Source organism: Schistocerca gregaria, chromosome 2, assembly GCF_023897955.1.
Source record: "Schistocerca gregaria isolate iqSchGreg1 chromosome 2, iqSchGreg1.2, whole genome shotgun sequence".
NCBI lineage: Eukaryota > Metazoa > Arthropoda > Insecta > Orthoptera > Acrididae > Schistocerca > Schistocerca gregaria.
Genome location: NC_064921.1, coordinates 462,150,003 through 462,174,759, shown reverse-complemented (window position 1 = coordinate 462,174,759; position 24,757 = coordinate 462,150,003).

Here is a 24,757-nt window from a genome sequence, read left to right as displayed (position 1 = left end):
ACACTCCTGTTCAATGAAGTCTGTCACGATCACACGATCACTCAACATACACTTTCGTCCGCGTTGTGAGCTGGTGACTGATTTTTTTTCTCTTTCCCTGTATGCGATATAATTCTTCGATTTTATGTCTCTGGAATCGCCAAACTTTTTGGCTACCTTGATTGCGGAAGAACCCCCCGCGAGTATCAACCAAGAATTGCCCACCTTCGAAATCACTTACCTGCGACATAATGCACTGAAACATACACAGAAGACTGTTCTGACCACAACTGAAACTTTGCAGTGTATTGAGGGCATTGGACAGATGTCACTCGTTGTCGAATGCAACACTGTAGGCTTGTCGGCATCTGCTTTTGTGTTCAAGATGTTCAATCACGCATTTCTCGTGGTGTTAGTATGTATGTACCTATTAAACCGGGGACCTAGAAACGACGGAGATGCTTCGTCCTGCCGTAGCCCTCAGTGGTTCACAATCCTACAACAGGCTGCAGCAGCCCACTCACCCCACCGCCGCCCCACACCGAACCCAAGCTTATTGTTCGGTTCGTCCCCCAATGGAGACCCTCAGGAACGTTTCATACCAGACGAGCTAACCCCAAATGTCTGCGTGTTAGAATAATTATGGTGTACGTGTACATGGACATGGTGTTAGAATAATTGTGGTGTACGTGTCCATGGACATGGTGTTAGAATAATTATGGTGTATGTGTACGTGGACATGGTGTTAGAATAATTATGGTGTACGTGTATGTGGACATGGTGTTAGAATAATTATGGTGTACGTGTACGTGGACATGGTGTTAGAATAATTATGGTGTACGTGTACGTGTACGTGGACATGGTGTTAGAATAATTATGGTGTACGTGTATGTGGACATGGTGTTAGAATAATTATGGTGTATGTGGACATGGTGTTAGAATAATTATGGTGTACGTGTACATGGAAATGGTGTTAGAATAATTATGGTGTACGTGTACATGGACATGGTGTTAGAATAATTATGGTGTACGTGTATGTGGACATGCTGTTAGAATAATTATGGTGTATATGTATGTGGACATGGTGTTAGAATAATTATGGTGTACATTTACGTGGACATGGTGTTAGAATAATTATGGTGTACGTGTACGTGGACATGGTGTTAGAATAATTATGGTGTACCTGTACGTGGACATGGTGTGAGAATAATTATGGTGTACGTGTACGTGGACATGATGTTACAATAATTATGGTGTACGTGAACACAGTGCTATAGACTTTGTTCACATCGTCTCGTATTTAGCGTTGTCTTCGGCACAATAAAGGACCATACTCTACTGCGAAAAAACTCCCATTACCTTAACACCACATCATCCGTACTTCACTGTTGACACTACATCAGATGGCATGTAACGTTCTCCACGTATTCACCAAACGCAAAGCCTTCCATAAGTTTGACATAGAGTATAGCACCATTCATTGCCCAAATCACTCGTTTACAATCATCCACTGTCCAGTGCGTCACTCAGGTGCCATTTAGCATTGAATGCAGAAATGTGGGCCATACGAGGAGCTGCTCCACCATAGAACTCCATTCCTTTTAGCTCTCTACGCACGGTGATTGTGCTGGCTGGACTTCTGGTAGCATTTTGGAATTTCAGTGTGATTTCTTACGCTGTTTCTATTCATTTTTTACAATGTCCCCTGCCTGGTCTTGGTTTCGCTTCGGTTGTTCCTTCGTGCTTCCGCTTCACAACCATATCACCATTAGTCGAAATGGGCAATTTCAAAAGGGTTCAAATATCCCTGATGGACTTGCTACTTGACAGCTCCACGTTCGAGGTGCTCAGCGCTCCTGACTAACCCATTCTGCTGTTACCGACAGCACCATACTCCCCTCCCTACCCCCTCCAAATCTTCTCTTATACTCGTGGCACTGCCTCTCGTGACATAATGGTCAATTCCGCATTACCTACTGGTGTCCTTATGCTTTTGATCACATAGTGTAGATAGATGCAGATTTTATAATCTGCCGGCTGGAGTGGCCGAGCGGTTCTAGGCGCTACAGTCTGGAGCCGCGCGACCGCTACGGTCGCAGGTTCGAATCGTGATTCGGGCATGGATGTGTCTGATGTACTTAGGCTACTTAGGTTTGAGTAGTTCTAAGTTCTAGGGGACTGATGACCTCAGAATTTAAGTCCCATAGTGCTCAGAGCCATTTGAATCATTTTATATAATCTGAGTCGTGGCGTCAGTGGTCTAACTAACATCTAAATAAGTAAGTAATCACTGTCATACGTGAGTGATATGACTGCCTGTGGTAAAGTTATGTGAAGAAATTACACTCTACAGCTAGTATTAACGTCGAGCAATAAATCCTCTACATTATCCCCACTATCTCCTGTCTCTCTCTCTCTATCTATGTGTACGAGTGTGTGTGTGTGTGTGTGTGTGTGTGTGTGTGTGTGTGTGTGTGTGTGTGTGTGTGTGTGGGCAGGTGCCGCAGGTTGCCGGCCCATTGAGTGCGTGGAGGCGGGGTTCCGGGGTTCGAAGCCAGGCCTTTTGTGCGTCCGGAGCGGCGTTTCCCACGCCACATCCACATCTACACTGTGATGCGACGGGCCCCATCTGCAGCGCGCTGCGCTCAGACCATGTACGCCGTACAATGTTCCGCTAAAATTTTACTTTCCGGCCGGCGCTTTCCGTGTTTACAACAGCGCGAAAACGCAACGCGCCTGCCTCGTCCGCCAGCTGCAGTATGTGGGAGCTGCACGCTCAGCGAGTCTGCTTTTGGCCGACCGTGAAACAAGCGCACTAGCGTTTTTAGCCTTCTGTGTTAGTTCACAAGCTCCATTTGATGCGCTAAAAGACGGCGGCGCACATGCTTTGGCCAGCGTTAGTGGCGAAGGATTCTTGGATGGTTTAGACGTTTGGTGAAGGAGCACCGGAAGGAGTCATGTTCGTTAAACGATTTGCGACACAGTATCAGTGTGTGAACGAAATTTTTTTGTACTCAGGTTTTGAAGACGATCATCATACAACTAAATTAAGTGACTGGTATAAAATATTTTGATTCTCAAATGTAATAAATATTTTTAAAAATTCATTCAATAACTTGGAATTTGTGTACAGAGCGAATGAAAGTGGAAGGACCACTTAACACTAAATTCAGGAAAAGCGCTGCCATTCTGAGGTTCAGTATATTAAGATTCAGTAAATGAAGATTCAGTAAGGGTCGTCCAACTACAAAGGAAGTAATTTACAAAACCGTCATTCGAGCAAGACTTAAAAATATTGCTCATCAGTCTGGTATCCATTCGAAATAGGATTGAGGATCCAAAGAAGAGTAGTGAGTTTCGTCACGGGTTTATCGAGTAAATGCGAAAGCGTCACACAAATGCTCATCCAACTCTAGTGGCAGACTTTACAAAAGAGCCGTTGGCAATCATGGTATTCTTTACTGCCAATACTGCATGGGCGGATTCTCCGATAACGGTCAACCGATACATTGTTTCAGCCTATGAGCGTACGTATAGACCGCGAAAAGACCATGCAGGTAAAATCAGAGAGATCGAACACACACGGAGGCTTACCAAAAATTTAGTTCGATACCTCATATTATAGTACTACGTTAATAAGCAGTAGATGGTGTTGAGTGAAATCCTTTTCCGATTTGAAGTAATACTGCGTCTGCGACTGCAGCAGGAAAGGGCGGCGTGACAAGGGAACATAAGTTCCCCCACACGCCATAACGTGTCTTTAGAAGTATAGATGTAGGAAGTGTGAAAATAAAATAGTGAGCGATTAGTTCGTCACGAAAGCATGCCCCTTATGTGATCACTGTACTCCACATCTTAACAAGTTACTACACCCAGGTTTTTGACTCAGTTGTCTGATTCTACTAGTGACCTACTGGTATTGTAAATGTGGATTACTACTGTATTGTCTTTTGTCAGTCGCATAATTTTACTATTCGAACAGTTAAAGTAAAATAGCAATCTTTGTATCACTTTGAGTTTCTCCAACAGTATTTGAGTAGCACCTCACTACCGGATAAAATGGAGGATCCTGCCAGCAACACTGGTAGATGTGCTTTAATCCAATGAAACTTCATAGTTCCAGAAACTTTTTCTAGTTTCAAACATCTACGATGTCCAGGGTTGTTAAGTTAAACTTTCAAACCGTTGTAGAAATAACACCACTGACCAAAATGACTTCAAATTGCAAAGGAACACTATCGGAGAACGGTGAAAACGTATGGCAGAATAAAAGTAAGTAGTTAAAAAATCTAGTAATAGATTATGCTGTAAGCATCATAATTTAATAGTGGTAGACTACAAATGATAAATAAATCATACAACAATGCCTAAGGTGTACGTTTGAAGTTAAACAAACTGTAATGACCAGTGTGCCATACACCATGGCAAGGTCATATCACATCGGATGGGAAAAATCGTTTCTTAACTGTCCTGATGTCAAAAACGGCATAAAATGCATCATGCACATCGGTTTTTAATTCGCCAGAGGCCAAAAACCGCATAAAAGACATCAATCAAAATCCAATCGGATTATTAATTTCCGTGTGACTGGCGCAAAACATGTTCAATATGCAGTCCATCGTTTTCTGCAACAAGTGGAAATCGAGAATCAACGTATTCCACACCTGATCGAAGTGTTTCCGGTGTCACGTTCAGGATGTGTTGTCAATGGGTGCCTTCAAATGCAGCTAAGTTGGCAATCGGAACACTGAACACAACATCTTTCAGATAGCCCCACAGCCCGAGGCCACACTGATTAAGATCAGTTGATCGGGACGGCCAGGCTGTAGGGAAATAGCGGCTGATAATTCTCGCATTTTCGAAATGGCGTTTGAGCACCTGCTTAACTGGATTTGAAATGTGCGTAGGTGCGCCATCTTACATAAAAATGACCCCACCCGCACATCCACGCTACTGGAGAGCTGGAATGACGCAAAAGACACTCATAGCGCTTACCAGTGACCGTACAGGTAACAGGACCTGAAGCACCTGTCTCTTCGAAAAAATATTGCCCTATGATAAAAGATGCCGTAAACCCGCACCTCACACTGACCTTTTAAGGATGAAGTGGTACTGGTCGATTTGCGTGTGGATTTTCCGTTGCCGATATTCGACAATTCTGTGTAATGACATATCCTCTCAAATGGAAGTGGGCTTCGTCTGTCCACAAATTCTTCCACGGCCAATCATTGTTCACTTCCATGCGAGCAAGAAATTCTAAAGCAAAGATCTCTCTTGCTCGCAGATCAACAGGAAGCAACTAGTGCACATGGGTAATTTGGAATGGATAGCAAAGAAGGATGTTTCGTAGTATTTTAAGCACCGTGCTCACGGATATGTCCAATCTTCTGGCAATTCTCGGTGCACTACACGTCTCGTCTCCTCCTGCACTGCTGTGGCCACTGCTTTCACTGACGTCGTATCAATTCGATTCGTCCTTCTACCAGGTTGCACAACAAAAGAACCCATCTTTTCGAATTTCCGAATCATTTTTTCCAGCCCCATGGCAGTCATCGGACCAACGCCTTTTTTCAAAGCCTTCAGTGTGCGAAACTTCTGCAGAGCGGCGAGTGTACAGTCGTCATTCTTGTAATACAGCTTTACAAGCAGACCGCGATCCTGCATTGAGACAGTCATAGCGAAAGCCGCAGACGCGAAAGGAGGAAAAACCGTGTACCCACCGTGTTTATACCACTTTCAATGGGTCGTGCGTATGACAGGTGTTTTCATTTGTGCATTCAAACACATACAGCGCCATCTATTCATCAGTTTTCACACTATTTTATTTTCGTCTCCCGTACTTTTCTCCAACTCTCCGGTAATATTCTGTTGCAAGTTGACGTCATTCTGACCAGTGGTGTTACTTCGACAGCGTTTTGAAAGTTTAACTTTATCATCTCCCTGTATATAAATAGACTGAAGCAATGAATGAAAATTCGTACTAAGGCCAGGATTTGAACCCAGGTCTCCCGCTGAGTATGCCGATACGCTAACCCCTATACCACCTGGCACAGTGACTCTGTGCACGTGCATGTACTATAACAGCATGCCTCACTCCTCAGTCCATATTTGCATTCACGCCCCAGATCACTCGGCTGGGAATTTGGGTTGAGGAGCGAGATGTGCTAGGCTAATCCATGCAGTTGTGCGGATCCACTGTGCCAGGGTGGAGTACTGGTTAGCACATCTGTCTAGTTAACAGGAGACCTGGGTTCGAATCCCGGCCTTGGTATAAATTTTTATTCGCTGCTTCAGCCTGCTTATATTTGTCTCAGCCTTGAAAAAGTCTCTGGAAGCATAAAGTTTCATTTGCCTTTGGAACAGCATTTACGCACTTAGCTTCTCTACCTTGGGCTCAAACCTGCAACAGACAGGGAGAGAGAGGGCGTTGATAACGCGCTAGTTCTCCCGCAAGTTTCCGCCTTTAATTATGAAACAAACAAACGGGTGTCTTAGAGATGCACCTTCATTGCGGCAGTACCCACAGCGGGACGCGGGGACGTCGCACTTAGACTTCTCCGCCCGCGGGCGTTTTCATTAAGCGGCGCTACCCGGGCAGGTCCCGTCGAGGTGGAGGTGGCGGGGGAGTGTGCAGTTCTGTGTGCGCTGCATAAACTGAGACTGCGCGGCCGCCGATCGCTCTCGCTCCTAATTGCCACAGCCCGGCTCCGGCTCCGACGGGCTCCGAAATTACGGGCGCGCCGCGGCGCAGCGCTAAACAAATCTGTTCGCTATTTGGCGCGCGCCGCCATGCAAATGAGCGAAATAAACGCGACCGCCAGCTGCGATCCGATACGTAATACAATCAAACGAATTTATGCGCGCCGCGCGGGCTTAACCTGCCGCGTGACAAACGCGCAGCACCTCGCCGCACCGGCTTTAAAACGCAATTATTCTGCCCGGACTAATTGCGATCCCGTGTCCCGGCTGCGAGTGGGATTAAATGAAAAAAATAGAAGGAAAAAAAAGGCAGTGGCAGAGGAGGTAAGGAAGTGAAGCTTCCGAAGACAGCGCGGCTTTCGGGCGTGGACTGGAACGCCGTCCCTGGACCGGGCGTGGGAGGCGCCATGCATTCGTGAAGCCCAGGCGGCAAAACGTGCGTACAGCACTTATACAGTCCGAGGACCACAAATGTATTTCAGCCGAGGAAGCAGTAATATTGAATTTGAATCTAAATTGCGTATCCCTGTGAGAAATGAGAACCTGCTTTGCCCGAGCGGGAGCTTACCCGGTGCGTTGCGCGCTGCAGAACGTGTGCGGCACTGTAGCGCATGTTTGAATTCGTTCTCGGTAGAGTTGCGCTGTACCAAAAATGCAGTTCAGTAGTTTTGCTACAGTACATAGATGACGTGGTAAGTCGTAGGATGCATGTTGGGATTACATTCCCCTGGAGACATACTGAGTTTCAACTTCATCTTCGATAAGGATAGAAGTCAAAGCAATAAATTAAATTTTTTTGCCAAGGTCTGGACTTAAACCTGGATATTCTGCTTACTAACATGGGGTGCTATTCTTGTATTAGAGAGCCTCGGTAGCACTGGCGACCTACGATGGAAAAATCAAGATGAGCGAAGGCGTGAAATGAAGTTTGTGTCAGGGAGGGCACTGGGGTAGGGTAATATGTGCCGGTGCGTTAGCCGCAATGCCAGAGTGGTGTATTGGATAACACATCTGCCTGGTAACTAGGACACCTGGGTTGGAGTCCCAGCTTTGCCTCAAATTTTAATTCACTATTTCAGCTTTCATACTTATCCAAGATAACCGAATTTGTGAGAAAGAAACTAGGTGGCGAAAACTTCTCTTTGTTTTTTGTTTCTGTGACACAATTAAACCCGTACGTCTTTCAATGTTTGTTAGGCCAGTGTGTACGTTATATTGTTCCAAAATATAAATTGTACCTCATAAATAATAAACATTAGTTAACAGAATAACTTCTGCACTTTCATGTAAACAAAGCAATTACAAAAAATGGTTCAGACGGCTCTGAGCACTATGGGACTTAAAATCTGAGGTCATCAGTCCCCTAAAACTTAGAACTACTTAAACCGAAGGACATCACACACATCCTTGCCCGAGGCAGGATTCGAACCTGCGACCATAGCTGTCGCGCAGTTCGTGACTTAAGCGCCTAGAACCGCTCGGCCACTTCGACCGCCAAAGCAATTACAGGGTGACAATTATAGAACTACATGAGAAAACGTAAATTAGTTACAAACTACGGCGTGCACATACACTCCTGGAAATGGAAAAAAGAACACATTGACACCGGTGTGTCAGACCCACCATACTTACTACGGACACTGCGAGAGGGCTGTACAAGCAATGATCACATGCACGGCACAGCGGACACACCAGGAACCGCGGTGTTGGCCGTCCAATGGCGCAGCATTTGTGCACCGCCGCCGTCAGTGTCAGCCAGTTTGCCGTGGCATACGGAGCTCCATCGCAGTCTTTAACACTGGTAGCATGCCGCGACAGCGTGGACGTGAACCGTATGTGCAGTTGACGGACTTTGTGCGAGGGCGTATAGTGGGCATCCGGGAGGCCAGGTGGACGTACCGCCGAATTGCTCAACACGTGGGGCGTGAGGTCTCCACAGTACATCGATGTTGTCACCAGTGGCCGGCGGAAGGTGCACGTGCCCGTCGACCTGGGACCGGACCGCAGCGACGCACAGATGCACGCCAAGACCGTAGCATCCTACGCAGTGCCGTAGGGGACCGCACCGCCACTTCCCAGCAAATTAGGGACACTGTTGCGCCTGGGGTATCGGCGAGGACCATTCGCAACCGTCTCCATGAAGCTGGGCTACGGTCCCGCACACCGTTAGGCCGTCTTCCGCTCACGCCCCAACATCGTGCAGCCCGCCTCCAGTGGTGTCGCGACAGGCGTGAATGGAGGGACGAATGGAGACGTGTCGTCTTCAGCGATGAGAGTCGCTTCTGCCTTGGTGCCAATGATGGTCGTATGCGTGTTTGGCGCCGTGCAGATGAGCGCCACAATCAGGACTGCATACGACCGAGGCACACAGGGCCAACACCCGGAATCATGGTGTGAGGAGCGATCTCCTACACTGGCCGTACACCTCTGGTGATCGTCGAGGGGACACTGAGTAGTGCACGGTACATCCAAACCGTCATCGAACCCATCGTTCTACCATTCCTAGACCGGCAAGGGAACTTGCTGTTCCAACAGGACAATGCACGTCCGCATGTATCCCGTGCCACCCAACGTGCTCTAGAAGGTGTAAGTCAACTACCCTGGCCAGCAAGATCTCCGGATCTGTCCCCCATTGAGCATGTTTGGGACTGGATGAAGCGTCGTCTCACGCGGTCTGCACGTCCAGCACGAATGCTCGTCCAACTGAGGCGCCAGGTGGAAATGGCATGGCAAGCCGTTCCACAGGACTACATCCAGCATCTCTACGATCGTCTCCATGGGAGAATAGCAGCCTGCATTGCTGCGAAAGGTGGATATACACTGTACTAGTGCCGACATTGTGCATGCTCTGTTGCCTGTGTCTATGTGCCTGTGGTTCTGTCATTGTGATCATGTGATGTATCTGACCCCAGGAATGTGTCAATAAAGTTTCCCCTTCCTGGGACAGTGAATTCACGGTGTTCTTATTTCAATTTCCAGGAGTGTACTTTATTCAACATGTAAACGTCGCTACAGATATTCGGATTTATGTTACGACATATTCAATATGACTACCACCTTCGGAGACTATGAGACATAGACGAATAGCGAAATTCTACATGACCCGCTGAAGTGTCGGAACATCGATGACCTCCTGAATGGCTGTTTTCAGCTTAGCAATAGTTTTGAGGCTATTGCTATACACATTGTCTTTAACATAGCCCTAGAAAAAGTAGTCGCATGTGTTCAGATTTGGAGAATATGACGGCCAGTCGAGGCCCTTGCCAGTGGACTCTTGGTACCCCAGAGCCAGACTGAGGTCCCCAAAGCGCTCCTGCAGGACATCACTATGTTGCTTAGGTTGTGTCGAGCTCCGTCCTGCATGAACCACATCTTGTCGAAATCAGAGCCGCTTTGGATAACGAGGATGAAATCATCTTCCAAAACCTTCACGTACCGTTCGATAGCCACCGTGCTATCAATGAATATCGCACCGGTCATTTCGTGACTGGACACTGCATACCACACAGTCACCCGTTCAGGGGAAGAGATTTCTCAATCGCTAAATGCAGATTCTCTGCCCCCAAATGCGCCAATTTTGCTTATTGACGAACCCATCCAAATGAAAGTGGGTTTCGTCGCTAAGCCAAACGATACTAATTCCCAATATGCCCCGCGGAACCGAGCTGTTTGAACGTAGTAATGCAAACCGTTCAGAAGTTATGACAATTTTATTCCATTTAGTTAAATAATTGTCAGCCAGTGGTTTTGATGCAAGTGTCCTACAGTTTAAGTGCCAAAACATAAAGGAAGGAAGGAAGGAAGATTGGGCTTACCGTTCAGTCGACATGGAGGTCTTTAGAAACGGCGCACAAGCTTGGACTGTGTCAAGTATGTGGAAGGAAATCGGTCGTTTCTTTTGGCAAACTGATGTATATGTTATCTTTTCTTTTTTTTTTACTACAGTATCCCAATTTTTGGTACAAACCCGCAACTAATCATTCTACACTTTGATGATTTCAGTTTTCCTATAAATAGTATTTACTTACAAATAACATATAGGAGCATAACTACGTAGAACAAAAATATTCTGTAGGTTACGCAGCCCTTTATATACCCTCTTCACTCAGTTTCTAGACGGTTCACTGTTATCTATTTATAGTGGAATTTAGTAAGACGCTGATCACATGCGCAAACAGAGCGATTGAAAAGAGGTGACTCCTGACAGGTATGCAACGCTCCTAACGTACGTGTGACGTGGTTACGATCTTAACTGACCGAAGGTACTGGAAAAACTGCCGTAGTCTACCGTTGCCTATGATGGTTTTACAATTCTACGTAGACGTCGACGTTTCTTACGCAAAATTGCAGTCCTACTGAAGCACGTGCCTTTCATCCTACATTACCCGTCAGCATGGACAATACACTGTCCTTCGGATGTTGATAGGCAAAGTCCTTCCGACCTCGCCAAGGGAGATAACCTCACTGGACAAAATTTTGGTTAACATTTTCAAAGATCACAGTGGTCGTTTCAGGGAGTTGCTGGAGGCGGTAGAATTGGTAGCTTCTTGGCGATCATCTGACCCTCTGCAGCTGAAATAAGTCTCTGTCCTGAAGTGGTGTGTGTGTGTGTGTGTGTGTGTGTGTGTGTGTGTGTGTGTACCATCCGGATGTACAGAATCTGCACAACAAGATAAGACGGCGGAGAGACATGACAGAACTGCGGAAAGGAACTACCGTTTTAGGGCCAATATTGTGAAGCAAACTGTAGGCAATGGACATTTTTCGTCTGATACATCGCAAAATGACATTGCTAACAGAGTCACATAACGCTGCACATTCCAATGGCCGTATAACACAAAAACTCTAATGAAACTGACTGGATGTGTAATATTGTCCAAGGAGACACGATTTTGTCTGTTTACAAGCGATGCAAAGCGTCGAGGGCACTAGCAGCCCAATGTGAAGTTTAACAAGCTGTTTGAGGAGGTTGCACTTCAGACTGGAGGTCGCTCTATCAAGTCCTGGGCATGTTTCTTCTGCTGTGCCTGGAGCCGACTCACGCAGGTTACTATGAACAAGAACCAGAATGATTATCTCGTGAACAGCGTGATATACTCGTAAATAAAGATGGTCTCTGGGTTTTTATATCATCTCTTGCCAACAAACTCTTCCATTTTTTGACATCTGCTGCAAGATAATAATTATTATATAATGATTATACAGAATGTACGGATGAACTTTATGTATGCATGTTCCACATTTCCTCCGAAACCACTTGATTGATTTTAACCAAACTTTGTACACTTACCATTCATTGCCTGAAAGGAATTATTGTGGGGGTAAGACCCACCTACCTATGAAAGGAATGGGAGTGGGGGTGAAGATTAGTGCCGCTAATGGTGCGAGGGTACCCATACTTCATTCAGCCATTATTTGAGAATGAGAGCACTTATTGATCTGAAACAAACTTTATACATAATTGCAATCCTTTTGAAATGGACTGAGAGAGGAGAGGGGACTACGTGGGCAGAGAAAGGAGGAGAGCTAGGAGCAGAAAGAAATGGGCAGAGAGCGTGGATAGGAGTAGATGGACTAATAGAAAATTGGAATAAAAACATACGTGGCCAATGCTGGGTACTCTGCTAGTTGATTAATAGAATAAAGTTCGGTGGTCTAGGAGGGGGGTCAGTAAGACTTATTTTATCATCATGTTCTTCTGGCTAATCTAGATCATTTATAGCTTTGTGGTGGAATATTTGTATATTGAAAATCTGTATTCACCAACTGTCACCGCTATTATATGACCACGGTGGCCTAAAATCATTTCCTAAACCTTGCTCGACAGCTTTACTTCGAAGGTAGGCAAAGAGTTATTGGGAACCATTGTTTAGTCACAGCCGTCATTAGGGACCCTTCATCATGCTTCATAGTTGGATACATTCAGTCTGAATTTTAGTCTGCGTTATAGATCCTCCGTGTTTTCATTAAGCTGTTTTAGGAAAATATCTCGATGGTTTCCTAGTTTTCTCTGCATCCTTCCCTTGCTATGTTTCTGGTGACCTCGTCTTCGACAGGACGTTAAACCCCAATCTTCCTTCGTTCTTCATCATGTTGAGAACAAAATGTATCTTTTGTTTGCAATATGCGTCTCTGCGCATGCAAGGGTAAGGTGTTCTAAAGTGTCACGAGTAAGGTTCCAAACAAATTGCTTTGGGAAAATCGAAAAACGCGAGGTCATGCGCTACTGACAAATCTCTCAGCTGTTGACCATTATGACGAGACACACGACGCAGTGCTCCTAAGTGGGTGCAGGGATTTATTTGCTGAATTAGGGAACTCTCACAGGCTTTCCATTTGTTAGACTGTGAAGAGCCAGACGGTGTTTTCAAATTTGGGAATTTAGCACTACTGTCAAGACATCATCATCATCATCATCATCATCATCGTGATCATTATCTTTCTCATCATTTCCTGTAGTGGCCATTTTCCCAGCAGCTGTATATAAATTGCAGTTGTTTTAAAGAAAATCCCTTTTGCATGCTGCACACCAAAATTTTATTTTTGTTTATGCACCCAGACTAGTTTCGCCTTTTTTTACAAGGCATCTTCAGTGGGTGTCCTGAAATATTACATGATTTGTCCGTTTTACACATTGGTTACAGATTTAAAACAGTTCCTTAATGTTTTTTTTACAAAATGGAAAGGTACTTACAGGTAACTTCTGATTCACTGCATCCAAGCAAACTGCTTTTTCTCATCTGGCAACCAGGTGGACATCTTACAGTTCACTGTTTTCGTTACACATCATTGTAACTGCCATCTTTTTAATACAGAGATTCATTTGTTTTTCTAAGTGTTACCAACTGTTTTCTGAATATGTGTGTGTGTGTGTGTGTGTGTGTGTGTGTGTGTGTATTAGAGAGGGAGAGAGATTTCTTATTTTTTTAAATTATTAAAACAAGAATAAAAAATAAGAATAAAAAATAAGGGTTTCCGTTTTGATTATGGCCCACGGGAAAGAACAGATTTTGAACGCGGAATGGTAGTTGGAGGTACAAGGATGGAATATTCCATTTCGGAAATCGTTAGTGAATTCAATATTTTGAGATCAACAGTGTCAACAGTGCGCCGAGAAAAATAAATTTCAGCCATTATCTCTCACCACGGACACCACGGAGAACGCACTGGATGACCCTTCGTAGTCTATTAGTCTGACAACTATATGCAAACGCCGCTGCTGTATGTCGTTGAGCGAAACGGCTGGAAAACCGTGGTCACGTCAGATGAATCTGATTTCAGCTGGTAGGAGCTGATGGTAGGGATCTAGTGTGCTGCAGACCCCACGAAGCCATGGAACCAGAATATCAACAAGGAATTGTGCAAGCTGGTGGTGGCTCTGTAATGATGTGGGGTGTATTTACTTGGAATGGACAAAGTCTCCTTGTCAAACTGAACCCATCATTGACTGGAAATGGTTATGTTCGGCTACTTGGAGTTTTTCCGAGTCGATTGAGTAGGCCAGTTCGGTTGGGGACTCAGGAGGAGCCAGGTCCGCGCAGTGCCAGAACACGCCGGGACCGCTGGCGGCACACATGGACTGCCGGATGGAAGGGCTGTGGTCACGAGGGTGTGCGACCTCGTCATAAACCGGATCCAGACGGCTTTAAGATGAGTGCATTTCAGTCCAAGCAGAGAAACCTCCACCATTGTGATATCTCGCAATTCTCCAGTGACTTGCGTTCATGTTGCTGCTCGTACTGTCGCCGAGGCGAAGAGCAGCGAGTGGAGAGCTTGGGGAAGGCGGATCTGATTAGCTATTCTCGACTTCTTACTACTGTTTACTGCGTTCAACGTATTACAATTTGTTAAGTTCAACCGGCCGTAATTTTTCTTGCCTGGTGGCCTCTAACGCCCCAGTTTCCTGCCCTGGGTGTTAGTATATGTAACGGCAGAGCCCTTTTCCTCGCCTTGCCGCTGCTGTCCGGTAAGGCCTATAGTTTTGACAGCTTTCTTGATTGTAGGCCGGTTGGTGATTCTTTTACTCTAGGGGTAGTGATTCCTTTCTCGTTCCGGGCGCTCTAAACACAGTATTCTGCGGACGTAGCGCAGACCGCCTGTTCCGGCTTTGGCGTATTGTTCCATCGCTGCATTTGGTTTATCGGACGTCAGGTAGCTTCAGCAAGATTATCATTAGTCATTCGGTAGACTGCAACTAGTCTGAGTTACCATCTTGTGAAGTGAATGTCACTCTTAGCTGCCTATCTCATCGCTCGCGAAAGTGTTTGTTGCCGAACCTGAGCAGAGGTCGATTCCTGGAGCACCGTCTGTGGCCCCTTGGTTCTTGTAAGACATGTGTTTTCTAAAAGGACGTCAGATGGCCAGCAGTTCAGTGTAACGCTGCTTCAGCCCATGCCTTCTGCGGGTATAATCTGCCTCAGTACCCTTTAAGGAACTTATGTATTGGTCCTTGTGTTTTATTATTGTATTATTTATTACAATACCTTGCAAAGTCTACATTAAAGGTTATATATGTCTAGTTATTAGTTATGATCGCCTTCTGGAATAAATCTAGCAGTGTAGTGTTCAGTGGATGTTAAGGGTTGTGTTACAATGTTTACCATCGTCTTATTTCATCCATTTGATGATCACTTGCTTGTTTTTTAATTAACCTTTGCTGTTTTACAGCAGGTTTCTAATTTTCTTTATATTGTTGCCGTTCCTGGCGTGTAAGACATTCAGCCGTGATTGTGGTCATTTGCCTTACAATTCTAATTTGTTATTTGTATTTTAGGAGTAAGCCTTAAAACCTTATTTACTGCCATTCCTGTCGTCTGATGCCTTCTGCTGTGTTTGTGGCGACTTACCTTTAATATTTAAATACCTGTAAGTTGTAAATTGGAGAGAGTTCTTAAACAAATCTTAATTTATTGCGATTCTTCGCGTGTACGGCCTTCAGCCATGACTGTGGTCACTGCCTTGAAATTCTAACTTGGCATTTGTGTTTACGCAGTAAGCCTTTAAAACCTTATTTACTGCCATTTCTGGCGTCTGATGCGTTCTGCCGGGTTTTTTTGGCTAGTTGCCTTTAATATTTCAATATCTGTAATTTGTAAGTTGCAGTGAGTTTTAATAATTCTTAATTTATTGCCGTTCCTGTTGTGTAAGACTTTCTGCCCAGATCACAGTGGCTTGTTTTTAAAGCATTATCTGCTGTATCTATATTTAATGGTGATTTGCTAAATTGTAACTCACTGAAAACACTATTATTTACACAATTGCTTATTACTTCATTAATAACGTGTGGTATTTTTGTTTACTGCAGAGTCTGGAATTACTGGTTTAAAATAAGTTGTGTAACTGTAAAAGGCAACCAGTAATAACTGATTATGGCGCCGTTACAATCGTAACAGAATCCTTCCTTCCCTTGACAACCAGGTTTCAGAATCCCATCGAACATTTTTGGGACATAATAGAAAGATTAGTTCGTACCCACATCCTGCAACTGCATCACAAGTTAGGGACTGCTATGGACGCAGCATGGATAAATATTTTTCGCAGTGGATTTCCAACGGCTCGTCGAGTCCATACTACGTCGAATTGCTGCAAGACACCGGCGAAAAGCATGTCCGACGCGATATTAGGAGGTACAGCATGAGTTTTACCACCTCGGTGTAATTCTAATAAACTGGTAGAACAGCATATAGAGGACCTAAGGACTTGACGATACGGCTACACCCATGGAAGAGGCATCGGAGTCTTACCTCCACTGTAAGTCCGTAGGATGAGCTCACCACCTCAATTAACGCAGATCTATTGTTGATTCCCAGCTATTCCGTAGATGTTACGTCACTACGGCAACAACAGTTAAGTTCATTGCGTTTATTGTTAAGTAAGGAAACACGCTCTGGAACCGCGGTTTTTTTTTACCGGGGCTCCCATATTATTCTGGCCAACCTGTGTGCGCTGTGGCGCGGCGTGTAGATAGCAGATGGCAGGGTAAGTGGACGCGAATCCGGGCCGGATCGATGGCGTGGCCCCGTCGCCATGAATATATCAGCGCCGATTTATCGGGCCCCCGCCGCCGCCGCCGCCGCCGCCGCCGCCGCCGGGCAGTGCCTGATTACAGCCCAGCCGGGGTCAGCGCCGCAAAGTAGCGCGGCTGCCCGCCTGGCCTGCCTGCAGTACGCCACGCCTGTCCCCTGCTGAGTTACGCACCCCCTTACATTCCTCGCCGCTTGATGCGAGGGTACTGATCCCGCGATTCATTAAGACTGCCGTCAGTGCTCACACGTTTCTGAATGGTTCAGTCGTCTTCGATTTCTTGTACTTTCCGTTTTTTCTCGCCATTCATTCTTTATGCAGAATGTCGTTCTCACTCCTTATTTCAGATGTCCTTCAGCCTCACTCTCGTTCATAGACTCTTGCCTTGCCACTGTTTTTAGTTGGCGACGGCCTCCAATCAAACATTCGTCGGCATGGGATTGTCGCTAGGTAATGACTCCGTCAACACAATTACGTTAGCAAAACGTAAAATGTAAACTACATTTGTAACATTTACATGAAGTGAAAACTTAACCTTAGATCAGAGACGCTAAGAACAACACAAAACGTGCCTGAGAGACAGCCTATATCCCTGGTCCTTCAAATGACTACGCGTCACAAACGACGTTTCGAGTGACGCCTTTATGCGGTTTCCGTACGATCGCAACACAAACTCACGAAGTCAAACCCGCAGTGACCATCATGCCCGCCCTTCCCTACAGGTCTGACGTGAGCGATGAGATAGGCAGCCAAGAGTTGCATTCACTTCACAAGATGGTGGCAGTCTAAAGAATATCTAATGACAGTCTTGCTGAAGCTGCCTGACGTCCGATAAACCAAATGCAAGAATGGAACAACACGCGAAAGCCGGAACCGGCGGACTGCACTACTCCACTAGAATACTGTGCTTAGAGAGCCCGGAACGAGAAAGGAATCACTACCATCAGAGTGGAAAAATCACCAACCGGCTTAGAATCAAGAAAGCTGTCAAAACTACACGCCCTACCGGACAGTAGCGACAAGGCGAGGAAACGTACACAGGCGTGCATACACTAACCCCCAGGGCAGGTAACTGGGGAGTTGACGGCCAACAGGCAGCAAAAATACCGCTGGCTGAACTTAACAAATTGTAACAAGCTGAACGCAGTCAATAGTAATAAGAAGTCGAGGAAAACTTATCAGATCCGCTTTCCCCAAGCACTCACTCGCTGCTCTTCGCCTCGACGATATTACGAGCAGCAGCACAAACCCAAGTCACTGGATAATCGTGAGATGTCACAATGGTGGAGGTTTGTCTAGTTGAATTGAAATGCATTCATCTTAAAGCCTGTTGGCTCTGGTTTACGACGAGGTCGTGCACCCTCTTGACCACAGCCCTTCCATCCGGCAGTCCATGCGCACCGCCAGCGGTCCCGGCAGACCTGGCTGCTCCTCAGTCCCTACCAAACTGCTCCACTCACACGACACGGATAGAGTAACAGTTACTACATACCGACAACCACCGCTACTGCCACTAGCGAAACCAAGTGGCGTCAGTCAACACGAGAAGAAGACAAACAACCGGAACCATGCCAACTAAAGGATACGGTCTGGCCTCCAACAGAGGGCGGAAACCTACCAACAGCACCAACGAGAGCCGCAGAACCTACAAATCTGACGGTGCTCCTGACCACAAAGATCCAAACGCCGTACAGCACGACTCTACAAGAATGACACGGCATGGATACATATGACATTTTAACAGTATCATTCGGATTTTTTCTAGCGTCACGCTGCACACCGAAAAATCTAGGAAGTGCTACTGCAAGCTTACGTATATAATGAGCAGTCAAATGAAGACGAGACTGACTATATAAACAGCACGGCGCAGACATTGGGAAGGCAAGTAGGCGTTTGCTTAGAAATGCCTTTCTTTTAGAATCAGGAGGGAACTGCGCGAACGTTCACCGCCGTGCCATTTGTCTGCTAGAAATGTTCGACGTGAAGTCAGCGAGTCGTGTGTGAGTTCGGCTTCAATGTGGAGGCCGCGAAAGAGCAACAACGAGGTGAACTGTGGCTTTTGATTTTGGAAGGAGTGTCAGGAAGAAAAATTCATGCCCAAATGTCTGCTGTGTATGGCGAACACAGTAGGTCACGTGCGTGTGTATTTGCGAGTCGAGAATGTCGGGTGTCATAGTAAGACAGCAGTCCACCACGACAGCCTCATCGTGTCATTACCCCTCCTGTCATTGCTGCGGTGGGTGCTGCCTTCAGAAATGGCCGACGGTGAACTGTGGAAGACATTCACTTGTTGGATATGAGTCACGGTACCCTCACAGCATCATAAGTGGACAGGAGGCTCCCCACAGCCTGACGGACGAGCAGACGTTGAATAGAATGTCGACATCACTGCACCATCTGGAACAGTATTACGATAAAGAATATTGTTCCCTGTCCTGCCGTGGGAAATGAAACATGGTGTCATCATTTTGAGCCGGAGAGCAAGCATCAGAGCCAGCAATGGAACCACATGGATTCACCGCCGCCGAAACTATCCATAGCCGTGCACGGTAGTTCCGGGAAAGTCATAACGACTTTTTTCTTTAACTAAAAGGCCTATTCGGAAAGTAAGGTTCCATCGGTCGTAAGATGGAAACCACTGTGAAAATCAAAAATGTTTTATTTGCAACAGTTAGCTGCACCTTGCAGGTACTTCTCTACATGATCGCCGCTCTGATTTAGACATTTGCCGTAGCGTTGTACCAACTTTCCAATACCCTCGTCATAGAAGCAAGCAGCCTGTGTTTCCTCCCAATCCTCTACGCTGGTCTACAGCTCGTTGTCTGTGCCAGAACGTTGCCTTCATAGCTAGCGGTTCGTGTGGGCAGAGATGAAACTCAGGGAGAGTCAATTACGGGCTCTATTGTGGGTGATCAAACACTTCCCATCGTAGTGCAGGAGCATCATCATTGCCCCTTCAGAGTGCGACCGAGCATTGTCATGCAGAAGAAAACTTATGACAGTTATGTTATGTGGCCTGCATGACATCACGCGAAATCTCTCACCAAGTCATCGTACTGGAGCGAGATTGTTGTTCTAAGCATCTTTACTTGCTCAATGTGCTCTCAGAATTAGAAAGAGCGACGTGATGTGATAGATGAGCATACTAGAGCCACTGCCCAACATATCTGTGCAAAGTTTCATCGTATTTTCGCTGGGGTTTCCATCTCTCACCCCATCGGACCTTACTTTATGAATAGCCTCGTACAAGTGTCCACTGCTGACTGACTTTCTTGTACACGACCCCACAATTAACACACAGAGGTACGTGGACCACAACACATTGCAGAAACTGAAGTGCGTCGTCAAGTCGAAACCCCGAGGACCGTTTACAGACGACATCATTCTAATGCAGGCTAAGGGCCGTCCACATGTTGCCAAAGTTGTTCCGACTACGCTGCATACGTTTCTGTGAGAAGCCTTTACACATCCTCAATACAGTCCCGATCTCTCTCCATGATTTCTTTTATTTGGGAGGCCTCAAGAAATTCTTGGCCTTGATTTGCTTCAGACGACGAGGTGCACGCCAGGGTACAATCTGTATTAGCAGTTATGACGATTACTTTTGGATTAATTAACAGTTTACTTCCTTTTTTTTTCATCTGTGTCGTTTTCGTTTGACCTTCCCTTACACGACTTCCGTTTCTTGAAGCGAAATTCGCTTCACGCATCTGTTGATGCGCGCTTGTCGGCACGTGGCGGCTCTCAGATCCCTGGGGGGGGGGGGGGGGGAAGCAACCAGAAAGACGCCGACAAAGTTGCTCGTAATTTTATCCCCTGCAAGTATGCAAATCCGGCGCCGCTTAATTCCCGCCGCTTGTTTCCGCGGCCGCGCGTCCCGTCGCGGGCTGAGTGACGGCATTAGCCCCAGGAGCGAGCCCGGCGGCGCCCGCCGGCTGCGCCGTCGACGCGGCGTCGCCGAGAGGTGCGACACGCGCCATAATTTGGCGCTAAGTGGTCTCCGGTTCGAGCCGCGATCGATCGCCGGCGCCGGCCGCTGCGCTCCGCGGCGCTCGCCCACTCGGTGGGGACAGCAGCGGGGGGCGGCGGCGCGGCTCCAGAGTCGCCCCATGAATACATCAACATGTAAATGCCGCCACGCCGCCGGCCTCACTGGGGGATCAAAACTATGCTCATCTGCATACTATATATTCAGGTTCAATGAACACCGCAGCGGCGGAAAAGCTGCCACCCCCCCCCCCCCCCCCACGCCACCCCTCTCCGCCTCTCCGGCACCCGCCGTCTGCCGCTGGCCCGGACTGCGTAATGTGTGTCAGCGATAGCATCGCGTGGCCTGGTCTCCGTGCAGAGTGTCAGCGGGCAATAACTCAGCCACGGCCGCCGCGCGCTCTCCTCGGTGAACCGCGCCGGCCTCGTCTGTAAATCGCCTCTGTGTCCTCCCCCCCCCCCCTCCTACCCCAAACCCACCCTCCGGCACCCGACTTCCTTCCCGTTCCCTTCTCATCCACCCTCCTTCGTTTTGCAAAGAATTGCAGAGTCCTGCCACTGGGTTAGATTTATGGGCGTCGAAAGAACAAAACGGTATCTTCCCCGCAGAACGGGCGCGAATACCGTATTATAATGCGAGTGCTGCCTCACTGGGAAAGATCCATTACTCTCGAGCGGCATTGCGAAAAGAAATACGTTTGCGACTCTTCTCCCCCCTTTTGCGTGCCGCTTCTCCCTGCGTGCCTGTCTATGGAAACACTCTCGATGCAGAAGTAAATATCTACCGTCCCCTGACACGCTAGTAAATATACGGCGTCCCCTGACGCCTTATTGCCGATCTGCTGGCATCCGCCTACGCCCCATTGTTTCGATGGAAGCCACAGAGCCGATACGCTGTCATACTTGTTGCCTATGCCACAAACATATATGTTAATAATGTGGCACACTTTCTTGGATCAGGTCACTGCTTCACTGAAGAAGAGCAAAGCACGGGTGTCAGTAACATCAATGCCTGCCTTTCACGCAACGGATTAACGCTTTACTGCAACAAACAGCCATGCATACAGTTTATGACGCAAAATTATGTAAAAAGCGAAATTTTACTGTCCGAAGGTGGTCAGATAGTGAAGCCAACCATTTTAAATCCTAAGGACTGAGAGCTTTGTCGGAAGTATCTAGTGCAAAACCTGAATAAGACTTACCTCCACTTTCTCTGAAACTGTAACGCGAAAAATTCTCTCACTCTTACTTTCGTATGGCGTTAGGATAACTGTATTTACAGAGAACCTTCTTAGTACAGGGGAGGATGGCCAGACTAGTCAACGATGTCGGTATGCGAACTTCGTGTAGGCAGTTGTTCAAATATCTCGGAACTGTAACTGTGTGATCCCTGTACACATATTCCACCATCTCATTTGTTATTGGTACTATTGGTTTATACACAAGAAACTGCAACATTCATTCAATCAAAACTAGAAATAAAAATAGTATTTTTTTTGGATAACACTTCCCTAAGTACCGCATAGAAAGGTGTTCACTATTCAGCAGATATTTGCAGTAGTGGTCTAGCGGAACTGAGAGCATCGAGATCCAATTTGAAACACTTGTTCTAATCTGTTCAACAGTTCATCACAGTATTTGAAAACGTTTCTCTATGACTTTGTTATTTCTTCATATGCTTCGTGTTTTTTCGTCTTTTATTGATTTTTCTTTAATTGTGTGTGTGAAATTTTTTGGGACTTAACTGCTAAGGTCATCAGTCCCTAAGCTTACACACTACGTAACCTGAATTATCCTAAGGACAAACACACACACCCATGCCCGAGGGAGGACTCGAACCTCCGCCGGGTTCAGCCGCGTAGTCCATTTAGGCAGCGCCTTAGACAGCTCGGATAATCCCGCGCGGCATTCTTTAATTCTTTGTTGATAAAATTCGTAATCACCAGACTGTAAACAATGTACTGACACTTTCCATGAACAAGTAGCTGCGGCTCGTGTGGTCCAACTGAACCTGATAGATAAATAAATTCATAAATAAATGTCTTACCTTTGAAAGTTTCTCCGATTCCTAGATTACAGCTATGCAAATAAAAGAGTGCAGATTAGAAAAAATAAATAAATAATGCTTAATCTATGTCGACGAAACGATAGTGTATGCCAAGAAAATGGATAAAGACGTAGCCTGACCAAGTCCTATCTTTAAGTAGGGTAATAAGATCAACGCGAAGAGCTACTGTACATGCAACCACGCTGACAGCAGAAGCAGACTCGGTTACGAAGGGGGGCTTTTACAATTTTTCATTGCCTCCCCTCCTCTCCAAAAATGTAATTTGCCATCACATCCCAATTTAATGAGCCACAAATGCCTTGGATTCTACGAACGCCAGATGCCTTGGATTTTACTAAATATAATTATAGTAAATTGTCTGCATCAGTGCTTAGCGCAGTGCCTTTATGCCTTTACTTCTTTGCGTGAGGCGGCGGGGGGGGGGGGGGGGGGGAGGGGGGAGAAATCATGACGCTCCAGATTCCTAGGACACCCCCCCCCCCCCTCTTAAATCTGATCTGCACCTGACTGACATCAAAATTGGGGAATAAGTACTGTCTCCTCGTACAGACAGAACCACTCCTATATAAAAATTAGTTTGTTTTGTGTAAATGCAGATCGCGTAAGACCCAGCTTCCTTCATTATTTCTTGAGATCCACATGTCAGTAAATTGTGGGATTCAGGTTGACACCATGTTTCTTGTCTCCCAGGAAGCCTTCAGTACAGCTCAGCACGGTCCTGTAGCAAATAGAACAAGCGCGTGCAGGGTAGTCCTACAGGTATGGGAATAGACTGAAGTCTTCTTAGCGAGTTATACGTCGTCGTTGTTAACGGAAGTCCAGCGTCATATGCGAAGGTAGCGTGACAGCGTAGCTGGTGTTCTCCATACATTTCAAAGATCCGGTGGATAACGTCTATCGTTCTACGAAGACGATAGTTGTAAACGGAAAGGGGCATTGTTAGATCCATGTTAAGAAATGTGACTGGAGATCCAGATGACAACAAGCTTTGGAGCTCAAATTAACACCATGTTTATTAACTCCCAGAAAGTCTTCAATGCAGCTCCGCAGCGTCCTGTATGAAACAGAATAAAGTGGATAAATGCTAATAGACGAAAATATCCAGTGTAGTTTGATAACACGAACAGCGACTGATCATTTAAATTAATCAATAGGATAAAGTTTCCAGCAGTTCCTGCCCGGAGTGATGTAAAGTGTAACGGCCACACAAAATTGGTAGTGGGAAAGACCGATTCCAGGCTCATAAATATTGCGAGAACCCCAAGAACCCACGCGCGAAAGAGGTAGCCTACTCAACCTTAATGGAGAACTGTTAATTGATCCGGGAAAACTACTGAATTGGATTAACTAAAGACACGGGAAAAACTGAAGAAAGAGCAGTGTGAGTTGTCACGCTTTTGTTTAGTCAGTGTAAGAGCGTCACTGAAGCACGCAACAAATGCAGGGGGAGGGTGATACTACCACGGAGACGCAGTACTTCGCAGGGAGCCATACTTACAAAATTCCTAGAGCGGACATCCCAAAATGAGGCAAATAGGATGTTATTTCTCCAACACAAATATCGCATAAAAACCACGAGGATAAAACCAGAGCAATTCGGCACTATTACAGTAGAATCCCATGTACGATCAGCAAACCAATTTAGAAGGGGGAAAACGATACTCTTATGCTGCACTCTCTCTGCCACCATTCAAAAGCTTGCGTGATACAGATGCAGATTCCTTTACTGAAGATTTATTTTAAAATACAAGCACTTTCAGCACAAAGGTAGTCACTTCAGACACATAGGGTGGGCAAAATGAAATTGGCCCGGAAAACGTTTCAAGCAACCCAGCTTAAATTATCTGCACACAGGGCGGATGATGTAAGCCGGGCTGCCTGTCTTAACATTCGTGAAACGCATTCCGGTCCAATTTCATTTTGTCCACCCTATAGGACTGAAGCGGATCCCTTTGTGCTGAAGATGAGTGTCCGCTATGCGGAGATCCTAAGTTAATTTCC